Here is a 17,084-nt window from a genome sequence, read left to right as displayed (position 1 = left end):
TCTGCCAATCATTGTGTTCTCCTCCAGGTCTAAATCTGTCGGGCCAACTCCTATGGCCATAAAAACTGCTTCCTTGCCTTTCCCGCAATAAGTCCCTCTGCCTTGACCAATCCTGTCCCCAGTCTTGACAACACACCCTTTAAGTAAACCTCAGCCCACACAGATGGGGTTCTTTGCTCTTTAGAATGTAGTTCCATTCAATTTGCCTTTTACATTTAGAGCTCTCCAATGTCTGGAAACAGGCTGACTGGGTTGGAATGTGACTCTTCCACTTATGGTCTGCGTGGTCTCTGCAAATCATTTCATCTTTCTGTGCCTTAGGGTCTTCATCTAGAAAATGAATGTAATAGCAGTACCTACTTCACATGGTGGTGGTGGTTAGTGTAGACGAAACATTTAGAGTTGTGCAGAGCTATCTACCTGTTAATCGTGATGGTAATGATGATGAGATAGCCCTCTCCGAGCTTTGAGAGGCCAAGCCAAAAGAATTCTATGAAGATGCCGCCTCACAGCCGGAGCTCTGAAAGTCTCACTGTTGCCCCCAAAAAGTTACAGCATATTCAACTCCCACACAAAACCCTTATCCTTCAGGCTAGATACCTGGTCCCTAAACCATTCATCTCTCCTTCCATGCTCAGGCACTGAGTGGTCCTGGGCTCCTGGGACCCCACTGTTCCTTCTACACCCTGGCCTCCATCAAAGCCCACTCAGCCCATCAGACAATTTTGTTTAAGTCTGAACCCCAGTGACAGGTAAGTTCATGTCTTTTGGCCAGGTGGCTCTGTGGCCACTGTGCGAATACGAGGGCGCAAACATTTTGCCCCAGAGACAGAATGCTGGCCAACCTCAGTCTCTAGAAGCTATCCTACAGAATCGAAAATTGGAGGAAAATGGGACCAGGGGAAGGTCCCACTCATCTAAGAGGCTCTGTTACAAAAGAATGTGGTTACTCGGTCTGTGAATTTTGCTGGGGGCGTTCAGCATTTCAGCAGCTTGCACAACATCCTGGAAAAGTATAGATACTAGAAACCATCTAAGCAGTCTTCTTCTGAAGGCGCCTACAGCTCTCCGGTGATTAGGGCCACAGGTCTAGGCTTACGTGAGTTGATGGATGGACAGCATTCAGCACAACGATGGGTGCACGGTAGGAGCGAGCTCAGTGCTGGTTACTGTTATCTCCATGCTCGCCATCATCATTCCTTATCTGGACGCTGTGGGAAGGCACGCCAGTCTCACCACAGCCTCAGTCCTGCTGCCAAGGTGTCTGGAGTTTCAGGCACCAGTCATGTGTCCCCCAACCTCAGGGAACACACTTTCGGTCCCTAAGTCATGGTAGTCATTAAGGGCAGTTCACGTATATTCCATTTCTCCTTCTTCAGGGACTACGGTGGCATTGCAATTCCTTATCTCCTGATGTGGGCAATGAAACAGGGCAGAAATGACCGTGTCACTTCCAGGTGGACGTTGGAAGAGGCCACGCATGAGTCACTATAGCCACTCACCACTGCTGCGGTGATGACGAGCCTGTGTGTTGAGATGGAGGCTCCATCAGCCAGGACCCTGAGAGATGGCAGTGAGCTGAGCCTCAGCATTGGACATGCAGTGTGAATGGAAACAAACCTTTACTGCGTCACGTCCCTAAGATCTGGGGACTGTTGGTCCCTGCAACATGATGAGCCTCGCTTGAATAACATGCCTCCTAACCAGGCTTGAAATAAATACGGTAGCACCCCATACACACGCCTGGGATGGGGGAACGGTGGGAACTCAAACTTACACTCAACCCTCAAGTCTCCACAAAGTGACCCTCTAGGTCATCTCAAGTAGGCATGAGTGATGGTCACGGTCTCCTCGCACTTTCTACACACTCTCAAGCCTGTTTACGGTTTGTTGTTCTTTGCATGTCTGCCTACCCTCTCCGACTGTTAGCTCCAAGAAAGGAGCAAGTGTGTATTTTTACCTGACCATCCAATGAGCTTTTGATTAAGTTCCCTAACACCCTCATGTCTCTGTTTCCTCATCTATAAACTGGTAACGATAATAGTACTCAGCTCCGACTTGCAGTGAGAATTTGACTAAATTAAGTGAACCAACATATTTAGACAGTGCCTGCCACATAAAATCCACCACGTGAGTGTTGGCTCTTATTTTCTTATTCCTGCCAGGGGTACCCTGCTTCTGAAAATTACTCTTGGGAAATTGAGGGGGAAAGCCCTGATTTGTAGTGTTTGCCAATTTTCATGGTGGAAATGCTCCCACAAGGGCTGATTTCAGGCTGTCAGCATGACCATCACTAAATGCAGAATCAAGAGGTGTTCAGGGACGCCTTGTACCACACAATACAGTAGACACGGTGACTTCGAGTGCATGCATAATACGTTAGGAAATGATAAGCTGTGAGTATTTAGCAGCTTTGTTTTTAGTGGGATTTATCTGATTTTAAGTTTATAGAATTTAATTGTTTAAATGTTTATTTTTCAGAGAGAGAGAGAGAGAGAGCACATGAGTGGGGAGAGACAGCGAGAGAGGGGGACAGAGGATCCAAAGCAGGCTCTGTGCTGACAGCAGAGAGCCCGATGCAGGACTCGAACCCATGAACCGTGAGATCATGACCTGAGCCGAATTTGGACGCTCAACCGATTGATCCACCCAAGTGCCCCATAACTTAATTTTTAATAAGGTCAAGCTTAACAATTGGTTTGCAAAATTCCAGCTTGAGCCAGCTTGAGCACACTGAATATGTACTGCCTACCCCTCCCATTCCCAAAATAGATAGTTGCAACTCACTGGGCTCAGTTACGCAACCGGACATCAGCCTCTGAATCCTCGCCAACACCGAGCACGAAACAGCTCGCACCCATCTACTGAAGTTGGCAACCTAGCTGACATCTCTCTGTTCCATTGTGTAGCCTCCCACATTAGAGATACTGCACGCTTTTCTACTGTAAACATTTAGAAAGGATGTTTCATTACGTTATTTTTGAAATTATTTGCCCAGAATTCATTCGTTTAATTTGTGATAAGCTCCCATCCCTCGCAAGTCAACCGCCATATTCACAAGTTCTTACAAAGAAACTATTAAGAAGAACAAGCTTACAATGTTAATGCAGTCAAATATTTATGAATAATAACAACTTCTGAAGTTAACGTGATCAAAGTTTGGTCATCATTTACACACTTACTCATTTCTATTTTAAGACAACTTTTTTTCCTTGTTCAGCAAGTACACTGACTGGAATCGTGAATTATCAGATTTATTTGTGTAAGACTTTGCATTCCCGGAGGTCCCAGCATTGTGCCTAATGGTTGTAGGAGGGAGATAAGTCAAGGACGGACAGAGCCAGGATCTCCACTCGAGGGATGTGGTGGACACCACGTCAACCAAAGAAGACAAAATGGATGGGAGGCGGAACGGATTTAAGAAGGAACTGCATTTGGTGTGGACATGTTGAGTATTAGGTGCCTGCAGGCCATCTAGGGGGAGATGAATGGTAGGCATCTGGAAATGTGGATTTGCAAGTAAGACAAGAGATCGGGGAGGAGATGTAGATATATGAGTTGTCAACAGAGACTTGACAGTCATGGGGCTTGAGGGGCAAGGACCGAGGTCAGTCCCCGAGGGGGTGCCTGTTGCCGAGGAGGGAAGAAGAGAAATGAGCCTGCCATTGAAATGACAAGGATTACGTCTGGATATCTCAAAATAAAAAGTATTACAAAATGAGGAAGTTCCTCACCTATCAAGAAAACGGACTTTTGAGTGTTCTAGACAACTGTATACAAGCTTCTCTCCCTCTCAAATTTCTTTAAATACCCATGTGTGAAACAGATTCCCTAAAACATGAGAGTGTGCACAAGTGACTATGAATGTCCCGTACTGCATCGCATGAGAGTAGGGTCGTGCCCATGCTGACCCCCACCGTGTGCCCAGGGCCCAGTACCTGGTAGGTACTCAGTAATATTTGTCAAATGATAAAATGTTGCTGGAGTTAAGATACTGTTTCCTCCTTTCACTCATTCCAAACGTTTTACATTAAGGGCTTTATAGCCATGCTGAAAGCATTGTTTCATTCAAATTTTATCCTAAGCTGGAATAAACCGCATTGAACACATGCAGAATAGAGTTTTTGATACGAAAGAGGACCTGACTCTTGAATAGAGTTTTTGATACGAAAGAGGACCTGACTCTTGGGTGTCCCAGACCACCAACACTTTGCTCAGAGGCCACTAGATGGCGCTGCTTATCCATCCAGCAGGAGAAACCAGCTCTCCGTGGAGCTAGTTTCCCAACATCACATTCAAACGTGACAAGTGTGAACTCCTGTATGGAATCATAGAGCGATTCTGCCATTTAACTTGTCTTTGTAAACACTGTATCACTAACGAAAAAAACCCACTATCTCCAGATCGTGTGTAGCACACTCAGAACATGCCCAACCATCAAACCCCATCCTCACCTTGGGATCTTCTAAGGATTCGAGGAAAACAGTAGGAGCAAAAGGGCTCCTCTTCCCCTCCTAGAACTTCCTTCTCTTCCTTCTTTCCCATGTACTTCCTTCTTCCTCGCAACCCTATAGCTTTAAAGTAGCCAGAACCTCTGACCTCTTACTCCAGGGACCTACACCTTTCATTGGCTGCCTGCCGGACCCCACCTGCTAACACTTGCCCTAACTCTGGAAGTCCTCATCAGACACCTGGAGCTGAAGTTCAGCTCCTTCTCTTTACGTGGGAGTGGGGGGAGATCCTACCATCTCAAATCTTCTTTCAGAGAAACATTGTTTGGCCAGTTGCCAAATGCAGTGTTTTATTTCAACTAGGCCAGGGATTAAATGGGTTTGGAGGAGCTCATGGAGAACACAGCCACCGATCCTAACAATCCTATCATTTAAGGAGCCAAAAATCTATAGGGGATGATTAACAGAGCTACAAAGGGATCACAACTAGTTAAGGAGGATTACATGTTGAGTGCTGCAGTGGAGCTCTGAAGAAAACAGTGGGGCACAGGTGGTTCATTCTTGCCCATGGCGGAGGGCTGGAGGAGGCCCTACAGAGGAAGTGATCTTGAGCTCGAAATGCAGAGTTCGCTCAGCTGAGGGGGTGGGGAGGCGACCATCACGTGCAGCCCACTGAAACGCTCACAAAGCTTGAGTGTAGAGTGAGCGAGACTGTCCGACCCTAAGACTGGAAGGGACAGCTAAGGATGGACCACGAGGGACAATGAATGTGCCGCTGATGTTTAGACTTGAAACATTAAGCTGTGAGGAGCCAACAAAGGTTTTCCAGGTCTGTTATGGGTTGAACTGTGTCTCCCCAAAAAGCTAGGAGATCTTAACCTCAGTGCCTGTGCAGTTGACCTTATTTGGAAGGAAGGTCATTGCAGATGTAATTGGTTATGGTAAGATGAGGTCATACTGGGGCAGAGTGGCCCCTATGCCAACAAGCCTCATAAGAGAAGAGACAGGCACATGGGGAACGCCATGGGACAACAGGGGCAGGCACTGGAGTTATGGGACACCCCAGGGACAAGTTATGAGCCAAGGGACACCCAAGATGGTTGACATTCACCAGAGCTGTAAGAGGCAAGGTCTCTTACACATAAACCTCCAACACCTTGACTTTGGACTTCTGGCCTCCACAACTGTGAGACAACACAGTGCAGTTGTTTCTAAGCCCCTCAATCTGTGATACTTTGTTACGGCTGCTCTAGGAAAGCAATTCAAGGTCCTTTCTCTGCCCCTGCTTGCCTGGCATCCAGCCACCTGAGCCTGGCTTGGAAGGCACACCCTGACCCTCACCTCACCTCACCACACCCACAGACCTTCCTACCCCTGCTTCAAGGACGGACTCAAAGCCTACCTCATCACTGCCCCCTCCAGAGATCAGCAGCGTCACACGTCCCCAGCTGGGCCTGGTGTACCTGAAGAGCCCACAAGAGCACCTCAAGAGCCACACGGTCCTCATGGGACCACTGCCGCATCGGGGAGGGTGTTGATACTCCACCAGCAGCACCTATCCCTTTCCATCCGCCTAACCTCCCGCACCTGCTGCAGGGCATTACCCGGCCTGCCTCAGGCCTGAGTTCTGGGAAATTCTGATTGGACAAGAGGGACGTACACTTTGAGTCATGAGGGTCTGACCTTCCCAAGGTCTGAAAGCCAGACCATTCTAATCCTTGAAAGTAATAGGGAAGGACTAGGGCATCTTTCAGGCCTTGGTCTCTACAGGTGTAGAAACAGTGGGGGAGAAAAAGAAAGTTCCTTTTTTCTTGTTCCTCACAAGGTCAGGTCCTCCAATAAAACAGGTAGACATACAGAGTGTTTTCTCCCTACTGACTTGATTATCTTCGGCTTTTGAAGAGTTGGCATTTTAAATGATCCTAATGACCCTGAATCTATCTTCATTATAAACTTTCCTCTTGGGGGCACAGAGTTGTCTACGGAAGAATTTTCTAAATTTCTTAATTAACCTGCAGTGACTTTATTTGGCCAAAGATTGTGCTCTGAAACCATTAGGAGATACTCTCTACGATGCAATCTCAGAATAGTTAAAAACAGCAACAACAACGACAGCAAAACTACACCATAAAACAAAACAAAACAAACAACCTTATAACACTAAACCACTCATCAATGAAAGGTCAGAAAGACTAAGACAATAGGCAACAACTAGATGAAGAACTTGAAGCTGTAAGGTTGCAGAGATTAATGTTGATGTTCTGCACACATCACTTCCAAGGGAATGTTTGAAGATGAGTGGTATTTTTTTTAACCTGCTTCAAATCTAATTTCTGATGATGAGGGTTTTACAAGCGAGCTGTAATTCATGAATATGTGGCTTTTTGCTATCTGCTTTACCTTTAAGAGAAAGTGGTTAATCCTTCCTCTAGACAGAGACTGTATCTCGAGTCTGATAGAATTAGCCGAGATGCAATTGGGAGGTAATTCATTATTTCCCCAGCTTCCTTTTTATTTAGTCCCTCCCAACACAGGAGGACTGTCCCAGAGATGAAGGGAACTTCAGGCTTTTTGCTCACGTCCCTTGTAAGGCCCAAGTGGGAGCCGACAATATCTCCACATGGCCATAAACGGCATATCCGGTGGGCAGAATTAAGATACGATGGGTCAAGAGCATCCTATCTTTTGGCTTCAACTTTCCCTTTCCAGAATTTTCTTTGGGTCAAGTGGTACTGGGGAGACTGTGTGCATTTTGGGACCCAACTAAGGCAGAGTTGGGCTGTTCTGGGCTCAGGAGATAGAAGTCTGAGGTATTGGAGGAACCTCTGTGTTAGGCTGGTTTTGTGTCAGGCACTGGCCCTGGGTTGCTGGGACCATAGGTCCTGGGGCTGCCTGAGGCCCACACAGCCTGTCTTGCTGAGCTTGGGGGATGCCCCAGTGCCCTGGCATCATCAGCCCCCACCGCCTACACTCACACACACATACCTTGGGCCTGGGCCTCTCTCCACTGCATGGCTTCTAGGCGCCTCTCCTCCAGGCCCCCATGGGAGGCCTCCTTGCTCTGCACCAAGCCCATGGCAAGCCTCCTGGGCAGACCACCTGGATCCTTGTCCGGAACCTCCGCCATGCTCCTACAATCCGGAGATTACCATGGTTAATGCTTTCCTGTGTATGCTCTTCTGGAACTTGCCCTCAGAAGGTCAGGGGTGGGTGGGGGGTAGGGAGCAACAGTTCTTTTCTTTGCTTTCTGAGCTTCCATGACAGGGGTTATTAGGAGATGTCTTTTTGTTTCTTTCTAGATGTCTCTCTACTAGCCTCCCTCGGAATAAAGTGTGGTTCTCCCCGCTAGCTCATGTAATGAGGGCTGACACTTATTAAGTGCTCACTGGACAATGTATATGAACTCATGTAACCTTCACAGGTATTTTATCAAGTGATTTAATATTATCCCCTTTCTATGGATGAAGAAGTCCAGTAGCTCAGCCACCTCCCACCGTCCTCCAGGCTCATAAACCCAGGGGACTTCTCTAAGTCTTGCAGGTTTCCTTTCCGGTTCCGTGCTAAGCAGAGCTGGAGGCATTTGGGGGTATTTCGTTATTTTAAACGATAGGATCTTCTGGAGCCCAGGTCAGTTTTGGGGGAATCCTGTCGGTGCAGTACTGTAGACAATCAGATGCTGACTTCTCTGATACTCTGGCTAACGAGGGGACAGCTCTTGGAAATCATTCAGCTAACATGACATATTGAGATCGGCACTCCACCACTGGCCCCAAACAAGAGGGTGCCCGGGAGGCAGGATCCTGGGACCCTCCCTGACATCTACCTTCTCGGAACAACTGAGAGTGGATAGTATGTGTGTGTGTGTGTGTGTGTGTGTGCGTGTGTGTGTGTGTGTGTGTGTGTGTTATGGCTGAATTTTTACCACTAAAGGTTCACCCTTTGGGTCAAAAAGAAAATAAAATGGTAACACAACAGGGGCTGGGGACTTATCAGACCACCTGCAGCCCAAGGCCTGGAGGCCCAGTCAGGTGACTTTGAATTTGGGGAATGCGTGCAGAGTGAATTGCTGCCATACAGAATCCTGGGAGGAGAGGGCAGGAGGGAGTGAGACTGGAAGGGGCCTGGGGTCCCCAAGGTCAGCATGCATGCATATGGGTGCAAGGGACTCCCTCTTTTTCCTGAGGGAAATTAGGGTTTTTTTTTAATGCTTATTTTTTTTAAATTTTTTTTAATGTTTATTTATTTTCGACAGAGAGAGAGAGAGAGAGAGAGAGAGAGACAGAGAGAATGAGTGGGGGAGGGGCAGAGAGAGGGAAACACAGAATCTGAAGCAGGCTCCAGGCTCTGAGCTGTCAGCACAGAGCCCGATGCAGGGCTCGAACCCACGGACGGCAAGAAGGTGACCTGAGCTGAAGTTGGATGTTCAACCGACTGAGCCACCCAGGCGCCCCAGTGCTTATTTATTTTTGAGAGGGCGGGGCAGAGAGAGAGGGAGACACAGAATCCAGAGCAGCTCCAGGCTCTGAGCTGTCAGCACAGAGCCTGACACAGGGGCTGAACCCATGAACCATGAGATCATGACCTGAACCAAAGTCAGATGCTTAACTGACTGAGCCACCCAGGTGCCCCTGGGAGTTATCCTTTTAAAGAAGATAGCCTTTTACTGTTACAAAGCATGTATATACACACATATATATGTTACAAAGCATATATATATACACACATATATAATATGTATATATTAGAAACCTATATATGTATATGTTTATGTTATGTTCTAACATATGTTAGAAAGCACATGTAAGCAGAAATTAGGAAGTAAAATGCCAAGTTTTCACCAATCCAGATTTCTACTGTTAATGTTTTAGGGTGTATCGTTTCTACAGATAGACATTTTTTACCCAAATGAGCTGGTTCTATCCATGTCATTTTGTGACCTGCTTTTTTCCACCTCTCCATGGATTTTCACCTCATCTACTACTCTTCTGTATTCCGATTTCCCAGGTAGTACCCCAATGTCCTTCATAAGCAGCAAGCGAGCATGCTCAGTGCACCTGGTTCTTACGTTCTAGGTAGAGGCCCTGCCAGGGGTCCTGTAGAGCATCCCCCTAGGATGTGTCTGGGGGTCACTCCATGGGGATACTTTGCTCTTCACCCCTGGCATTTCCAGCAACTGAGAGCATGATATAAAGGCTTGGGAAACTCGGGTGCCTGGGTGACTCAGTTGGTTGAGTTCAAATTTGGCTCAGGTCATGATCTCATAGTTAGTGAGTTAGAGCCCCGCATAGGGCTTTGTGCTGACAGCTCAGAGCCTGGAGCCTGCTTCAGATTCTGTGTCCCTCTCTTGCTCTCCTCCTCCCCCGCTCATGCCATCTGTCTCTCTCTCAAGAATAAATAAAACATTAAAAAAATTTTGAAATCTGTTGCTAGATTTTAGCATTGAATCGATACGTTCTTGGGTCTTCCCTGATGGTCTGTGTATCCAGGCACACCTAAAACAAGGAAGGTCCCGGATCAACCCAGTCCTGCTGAATATGGTGAAAACCCCTCTCCTGTGGGAGATGACTTCCAAGTTCATCACCAGGCAGCCTGTTACAGAGACCAAGGAACAGAAAGGCTCCCCGTGGCTACATCAGTTTTACAGCCAGGACGAAAAGCAGGGAGAAAACAGACAGGGGTAGGTAGCGCCCCGAGGACGGGTGTGACTTGGGTGGAGAGCCTGCCGCCCCACTCCCGTCCCCCTGCTCCCACCACCCCACCTCTCGCCTTTCTGGAGGGCCATTGTGGGGGTCGTGTGGTCCTGGGGCCAGAGCAGAGTTGGGGAGCGAACGCGCACTTGCTGCTGGACAGAGACACAGGGACTGCGTGCCGGGCAAAGCTGCGTGGGCAGAGGGTCCGTGGGGACGGGGCTTGCAACAGTAAACCTCCTGAGCCCCGAGCCTCCTGAGTGCAAGGAGCCTGGAGAACGTGAGTGCCTGCCTGGCCCGGCCGCCTCTCCCGGCAGTGCTTAGCACACACAGGCTTGCACGCTTCATTCACACCTGTGCCTCCTAAGCTGCTTGCTGCCACATTCAGTTTCATGGCTATTTGCTTGTTTCTCTTATTTTCTGTAGCTGAACTGAGTATCTTTAAATCATACAGCGAAGATGCCCTACAACTCCTAGACTGCCCTTTGAGCACATCTCCCCTCCCCACCCTTCCCAGGTTCACATCTCCCCCTCCCCCCACCCATCCCAGGTCCACTTTCCCACCCCCACCCCGACCCACATCTCCTCCTCACCCCTCCCAGGTCCACATCTCCGACCCCACCCCTTCCAGGTCCACACCTCCACTCCCGCCCCACACACCTCCCAGGTCCACATCTCCTTCCCCCACCTCCCAGGTCCTCATGTTCTTATGGTTCTTATTATGTTCTAGGTAGAGGGCCTGCCAGGGGTCCTATAGAACATCCCCCCAGGATGTGTCTGGGGTCACTCCATGGGGATACTTTGCTCTTCACCCCTGGCATTTCCGGTAACCGAGAGCATGATACAAAGGCTTGGGAAACTCAAGGGCGCTTGGGTGGCTCAGTTGGTTAGGCGTTCGACTTTGGCTCAAGTCATGATCTCATGGTTTATAGGTTTAAGCCCCACATCAGGCTCTATGCTGACAGCTCCCAGGTCCACATCCTCCCCCTCTGGAGCCCACCTGGACCACAGGCCCTCCCACTAGGCCTCCTTTGGTCCTGTCTGCCGAAAGCTCTCTTTCCTTCCTCCTTTTACAGGGAGAGCTCACCGGTACCTCCGGTGGCTCATACCTGCTGCCTTTTAAAGAAGGATAAACTATGGGGCGCCTGGGTGGCGCAGTCGGTTAAGCGTCCGACTTCAGCCAGGTCACGATCTCGCGGTCGGGGAGTTCGAGCCCCGTGTCAGGCTCTGGGCTGATGGCTCAGAGCCTGGAGCCTGTTCCCGATTCTGTGTCTCCCTCTCTCTCTGCCCCTCCCCCGTTCATGCTCTGTCTCTGTCCCAAAAATAAATAAACGTTGAAAAAAAAAATTTTTTTTTAAAGAAGGATAAACTAGTCCAAAGGAAGGCTGCTCATAGGAAAGACAGAGGCTGTCTGAACTCTGCCCTCTTATGAGAGCTCCTCCTCATTCCCCACTGAACGGGGCCACCGGCCTTGCTGGCTGAGTTTAACCCAGGTGGGGAACTGAGCTTGGGAGGAAACTGATGATACCAATCAATGAGGCTAACAATGTCGAACTGATGAATCTTCTCTCTGCTTCAGGCAATCCTTCCTTAAAATGTCATACTAGGGGCGCCTGGGTGGCGCAGTCGGTTGAGCGTCCGACTTCAGCCAGGTCACAATCTCGCGGTCTGTGAGTTCGAGCCCCGAGTCGGGCTCTGGGCTGATGGCTCGGAGCCTGGAGCCTGTTTCCGATTCTGTGTCTCCCTCTCTCTCTGCCCCTCCCCCGTTCATGCTCTGTCGCTCTCTGTCCCAAAAGTAAATAAAAAAACGTTGAAAAAAAAAATTTAAAAAAAAAAATGTCATACTAGAGCACTTCCGGAAGGTTATAAAAATCTACAAGGAAACATTTCTTACCTAGAAGAAACTGTTGAGGGCCAACCCAGCAGCCCGTCTCCTCCTTCCTCGTAGCAGGAGGCTGGTGTGGCCTAGGCCGAGGAGGGCAAGGAGGGGCCCAGCGCCCCAGGTCTAAGCCGGCCCTGCGGGGCTCCCCGAAGTGGGCGGGGCTCGGCCACCGTTCTGGCAAAGGCCTGCAGTGTGGGCAGGGCCGCGGTGGGCTTGCGTGGAAGTTCAGGGAGTGGCTGTGTTGCCCGGGAAAAGGGACTTGGAGAAGGCAGTCTACCCCACTCCCAGTGCCCACACGGCAACACGCCTCAGACACCACAGACGCCATATACGACATATACCACAGACACAACGCACTGCCCATGCGACCCACATATACATAACACGTGCCACACACAACGCGTGCGCACATCTACACAAAGCACACAACGCGTATACGCGTCTATACACTAGCACAACATAGACCACACAGAGCCTCCATGTGCGTACGTCTAGGTACACACCACACACACACACACACACACACATACACACCGCACATACACAGACGCACATGCAAACTCCCCTTCCTCCCGCTCTTGGAGGCTGTCAGGTGAGTCTGTGTCTGCAGGCTTCGCGACCCTGGTGCAACCATGAGGAAGCGGTCCAGGAAAGCACCAAGAAGCCACCCCTGGGTCCGGAACCTATTGATCTTCTGAATTGGACAAATTCTGCACCCCCCTGTCTCCAGACTTCCTATTCTGTAAAAGAATACATCTCTGTTTCCTAAGCAATTTTTTCATCATGTATTCTGCTCTTTGCAGCTGAAATCAGCCTAACGCATTAGCGGACCAGATTATAAATCTGTAGGACTGTGTCTTACACGTTATTCAATCCTCTGCAGCTCCTGGCGGATGGTCTTTTACAGATCGGATGCTAAGGGGATGTTGGAGGAGTAGGTAAGTGAGTGAAATGGGGGTCTTGACGCAGGGCAGGGGGAAGAGGGCACATCCTGTGCCCCAGGCCCGGGGGGAAATATTCCTAGTGAGTATATAGTCGCTGGCATAAATGCTTTACATTTACTGATTTATTTGATCGTCACAAAAACGGGGTGAGACAGGTTCTATCATTGCCACCCCCATTTGATACAGGGGGAAACTGAGGTGTGGAGAGTGGAAGTGACTTTGCAGAGATCACACAGCAAAGGATGTGGTCGCAGGGCTGGGACCAGGGTGAGGCAAGGGAGGCTTTGCTCACCTTGGAGCAAAATGAAAGGAAACGTCCCAAACGCTTAGGAATCAGGACAGACCGCGGCTAATGCCATATTTTCAAAATAAAAATGAATGTACAAAGTCAGGATGAACAAAATATTAAAATCGTAAATAAAGATGGGGTTCAACCCTGCACTTGTACAACCTGGTCTCACTCTCCTCACCCTGATCTCGGCTCTGAAATAAAACATTATGTGCAGAACGAAGCGGCCCTCCTGGGGGCCATAGTTTGTTGATATGATTTTTAAATTAAAAAATCTTTAAGCTTTTAAATGTTTTTATTTATTTTGGGGAGAGTATGAGTGGGGGAGGGGTGGAGAGAGATGGGGACAGAAGATATGAAGCCGGCAAGGCCCTGACAGCACAGAGACCGATGTGGGGCTCAAACTCACGAACCGCGAGATCATGACCTGAGCCGAAGTCGGATGCTCCACTGACTGAGCCAGGTGCCCCGATATGATTTGTTTCAAATACTGCATGGAGATACTATCTATCTTCATTGCTGAGTTTTTTGACTACCCCTTACATTTTGTGCCCAATTTGAGTGCCCCACTCCTCTCACCCCAGTGCTGGCCTCAAGGCCACGATTTGAACACGAATAGCCTGGCCCTAACCTTGTGTTTTCAAGCACTGGTTTCACCTTTCTTTAAAGGAGTTGTGGGAAAGAGAGTCGGGTCATCCTCGAGGTGGTTCTTACTGTCCCAGAAGGTGGTTCTTACTGTCCCACAAGACTTTGGGAGGTGAGGGACACATACATTCATTTGCCCATGCTAATTGGAAAAAAATACCTCTACACCGCCTACACTATGTTCATTAAAAAACAAAAAACAAAAAACAACTTTTTAAACTAGGCTCATTTTTAAGATGCGGAAACAGACCCGGTGACATGTGGAGTAATTCTCCTCAGTTTACACTGCCGGTAAGTGGATGGATGGGCCAGGGTTTGATCCCAGGATTCTGCTTCCAAAGCAAAGATCTTCCTATGGCCCCTTGGCGTTTCTGCAGAGCTGGTAAGCATATTTAGTACAGTCAACTGAAACTAGACAAATGTAGGCCTGGAACAAAGATTTCAGCCTCAAAAGAAGCCAGAGGTACATGAGGGGGTAAACTGAGGCACAGGTGGAGGCAGGGTGAGTATGGGAGTGGAGGAGTAAGGGGCTGGCAGAGGAAAAGAGAATGCATTTTTTTTTAATTTTTTTTTCAACGTTTTTATTTATTTTTTTGGGACAGAGAGAGACAGAGCATGAACGGGGGAGGGGCAGAGAGAGAGGGAGACACAGAATCGGAAACAGGCTCCAGGCTCCGAGCCATCAGCCCAGAGCCCGACGCGGGGCTCGAACTCACAGACCGCGAGATCGTGACCTGGCTGAAGTCGGACGCTTAACCGACTGCGCCACCCAGGCGCCCCGAGAATGCATTTTTTAAATGCTTATCTGTTTTATTTTAAGAGAGAGGGCGAGAGCTGGGGCGGGGCAGAGAGAGGGAAAGAGGGAGAGAGAGAAAGAGAGAGAGAGAGAGAGAGAATCGCAAGCAGACTCCATGCTGTCAGCACAGAGCCCAATGTGGGGCTCGAACTCACTAATCGCGAGATCATGACCCGAGCTGAAACCAAGAGTGGGACACTGACTGAGCCACCCAGGCGCCCCCAGAATGCATTTTCCAGGGCACGCCTGAGGGATGTGGGGAGAGGAGAGGGCAAATTGCAGGGGAGGTCTTGGAAGAAAGCTGTCATTAGCACAGTGCTGTAGAGCTGACTGTAAAACATCATGTCTCAAGAACCACCCTATGAAGTACCCAGAAGAGCTACCGTAGTCGGGAAACTGGAGACTGCATGTTAAAGGACTTGCTTGCCCAAGGTCACGTGCTCTCAGTTGGGATGCCAGGACCTGCCGGGAGCGGGCCCCAGTGCTCTTCCGCCTGTGCTGCTCTTCCTATGGCCTCAGGTGACTGCACTGGGGAAGGAGCACGGTTGGAAATAATGTGCCCATCACAAGCTCGGTCGGGGACCAACATGACAGGCCATTGAGGAAAGAAGGAATAGTGCCGCAGACAGTGATGCATCCCAAATCAGGTGAAGACACCCCCCACCATGTCCTGTGACTTCCTAGAGCAGCTAGAAATCTCTCCTATTTGATCTGTTACTCCCATTTGTGTGCGTATCTGGAATGTCTACAAATGCTGATGTTCTTGGAACGGCTGAGGAGAGACTGAGATAACGTGAATAGCAAGAGCTTTCTATCTCGCAGGCACTCGCCCCAAATCCCTTACACCGCAGGCACAGAGCCAGGGCGCATGGGCAGAACCACACGCACGTGCCTGTACCGGGGTGCACACCATACAGGCAGTCCTCAGACTGAGACGCGGAGTCACCCCCACACACGGCAGCACGGCTCGCTGTCAGCATTAATGTGACAGCACTACTCCACTGTCTTCCTCGAGGTAAGTTTACTCTTCCAGAAAACTCTTGCCCAGAAAGTTGCAAATTACTTGGTCTTTCCAGAACCTTCCTGAAACACCCATCAGCCTTTCAATAGAAAGCATCACAGATAGTTTACACCCCTAAGACTCTGTCAACCCCTGCTTCAAAATCATTGCCTTGCTGTGCCCCCTAGTCCTACCCGTGGACGTTATTGTTCTTACCTCCTCCTAATCAAGGCCCCTGAAGTTGAAAATCAACCTTAGACCAGACCTCAGAATCTTGATGAAGATTTCTGGCATTGGCCTCCTCCCTGAGTCTCCTCCCTTTGCACAATAAGGGTAAACACAGCTTTGTTTGCTTATCAGCAGATTATTTGGGTGATATTTTCAGGGAGCTGGAATTTGATAACAAAGTAAAGAGAAAAAGAGGTGTAAGAGAAGAGGGACAGTGGGGACATTCGTTAGGGACAAGTAGGGACATTCCAGGGCTCAGCACCCATGTAGTACATGAGCCTTGCATGGTGAGCCTTATGGTGATCAGCTACATGGTATTCCGGGGTGAAATTTGCTGCCCTCGTGGCCCCTGTATCGGCAGCTTGCAAACTTGGTTCCCAACCCCCAAGTAGAAGGGAAGGGTACATTTGCTAAAGAATCTTTCATTGCCCTTTGAGGAAAAGCTTCAATGTGTCAGATTCCACAACCCATGTCTTTCCCTTCCCAAGATGGTGTCCCGGTTCGCCAAGCTCACTGAGCCCTTAGGGCTGCAGCCAGGGTCCCCACCGCCTCTCAGCAAGGGCCGCTCCTCACTTACTGGCCACTTGAGCCAGGCCTGGGGCTGCCCCCTGCTGGCCTTGCCTCTGTCCAAGAGGCAAGAGGTCTGACTGTGACCCCCATGTGCTCCCCTGCAGGGGGTACACTCAGCCGGCTTACCTGCCAGGTCCAGATTTCTCCCTCACAGCAGCCACTGTGCACCCAGGGGGTCCTCTGACATGTGAACGACCTTCTGTGCCTTCCATGAGGTCTGCACACGTGTGAGTGACCTCCCAGTCACTTGTCCTTCCATGCCCAACTTTGCTACTTGTTGCATGCAAACCAGACACGTTGGATCAAGGACTCTGAGGTGTTTTCCGCCCAGAATCCTACACGGGCACACGGGCTGTAGCGCGGAAGACCTGCTCTCCATGTCCCTTCGACTTATTCACAGTTCACCTTTGTCCGTAACATCAGCCAAGAGAAGGAAGTCAACTGCTGTAACCAAACAGCACGGGCTGGGGGACTTAGCCAACAGAAATATCTTGTCTCACAGTTCTGGAAGTTGGAGACCAAGGTGTTAATAGGGTCGGTTTCTTTTGAGGCCTCTCTCCCTGGCTTGTACAGGACTGTCTTCTCCCTGTAT

The sequence above is a fragment of the Felis catus genome, chromosome D3 (assembly GCF_018350175.1).
Source record: "Felis catus isolate Fca126 chromosome D3, F.catus_Fca126_mat1.0, whole genome shotgun sequence".
NCBI lineage: Eukaryota > Metazoa > Chordata > Mammalia > Carnivora > Felidae > Felis > Felis catus.
This window is presented reverse-complemented; position numbering follows the sequence as displayed.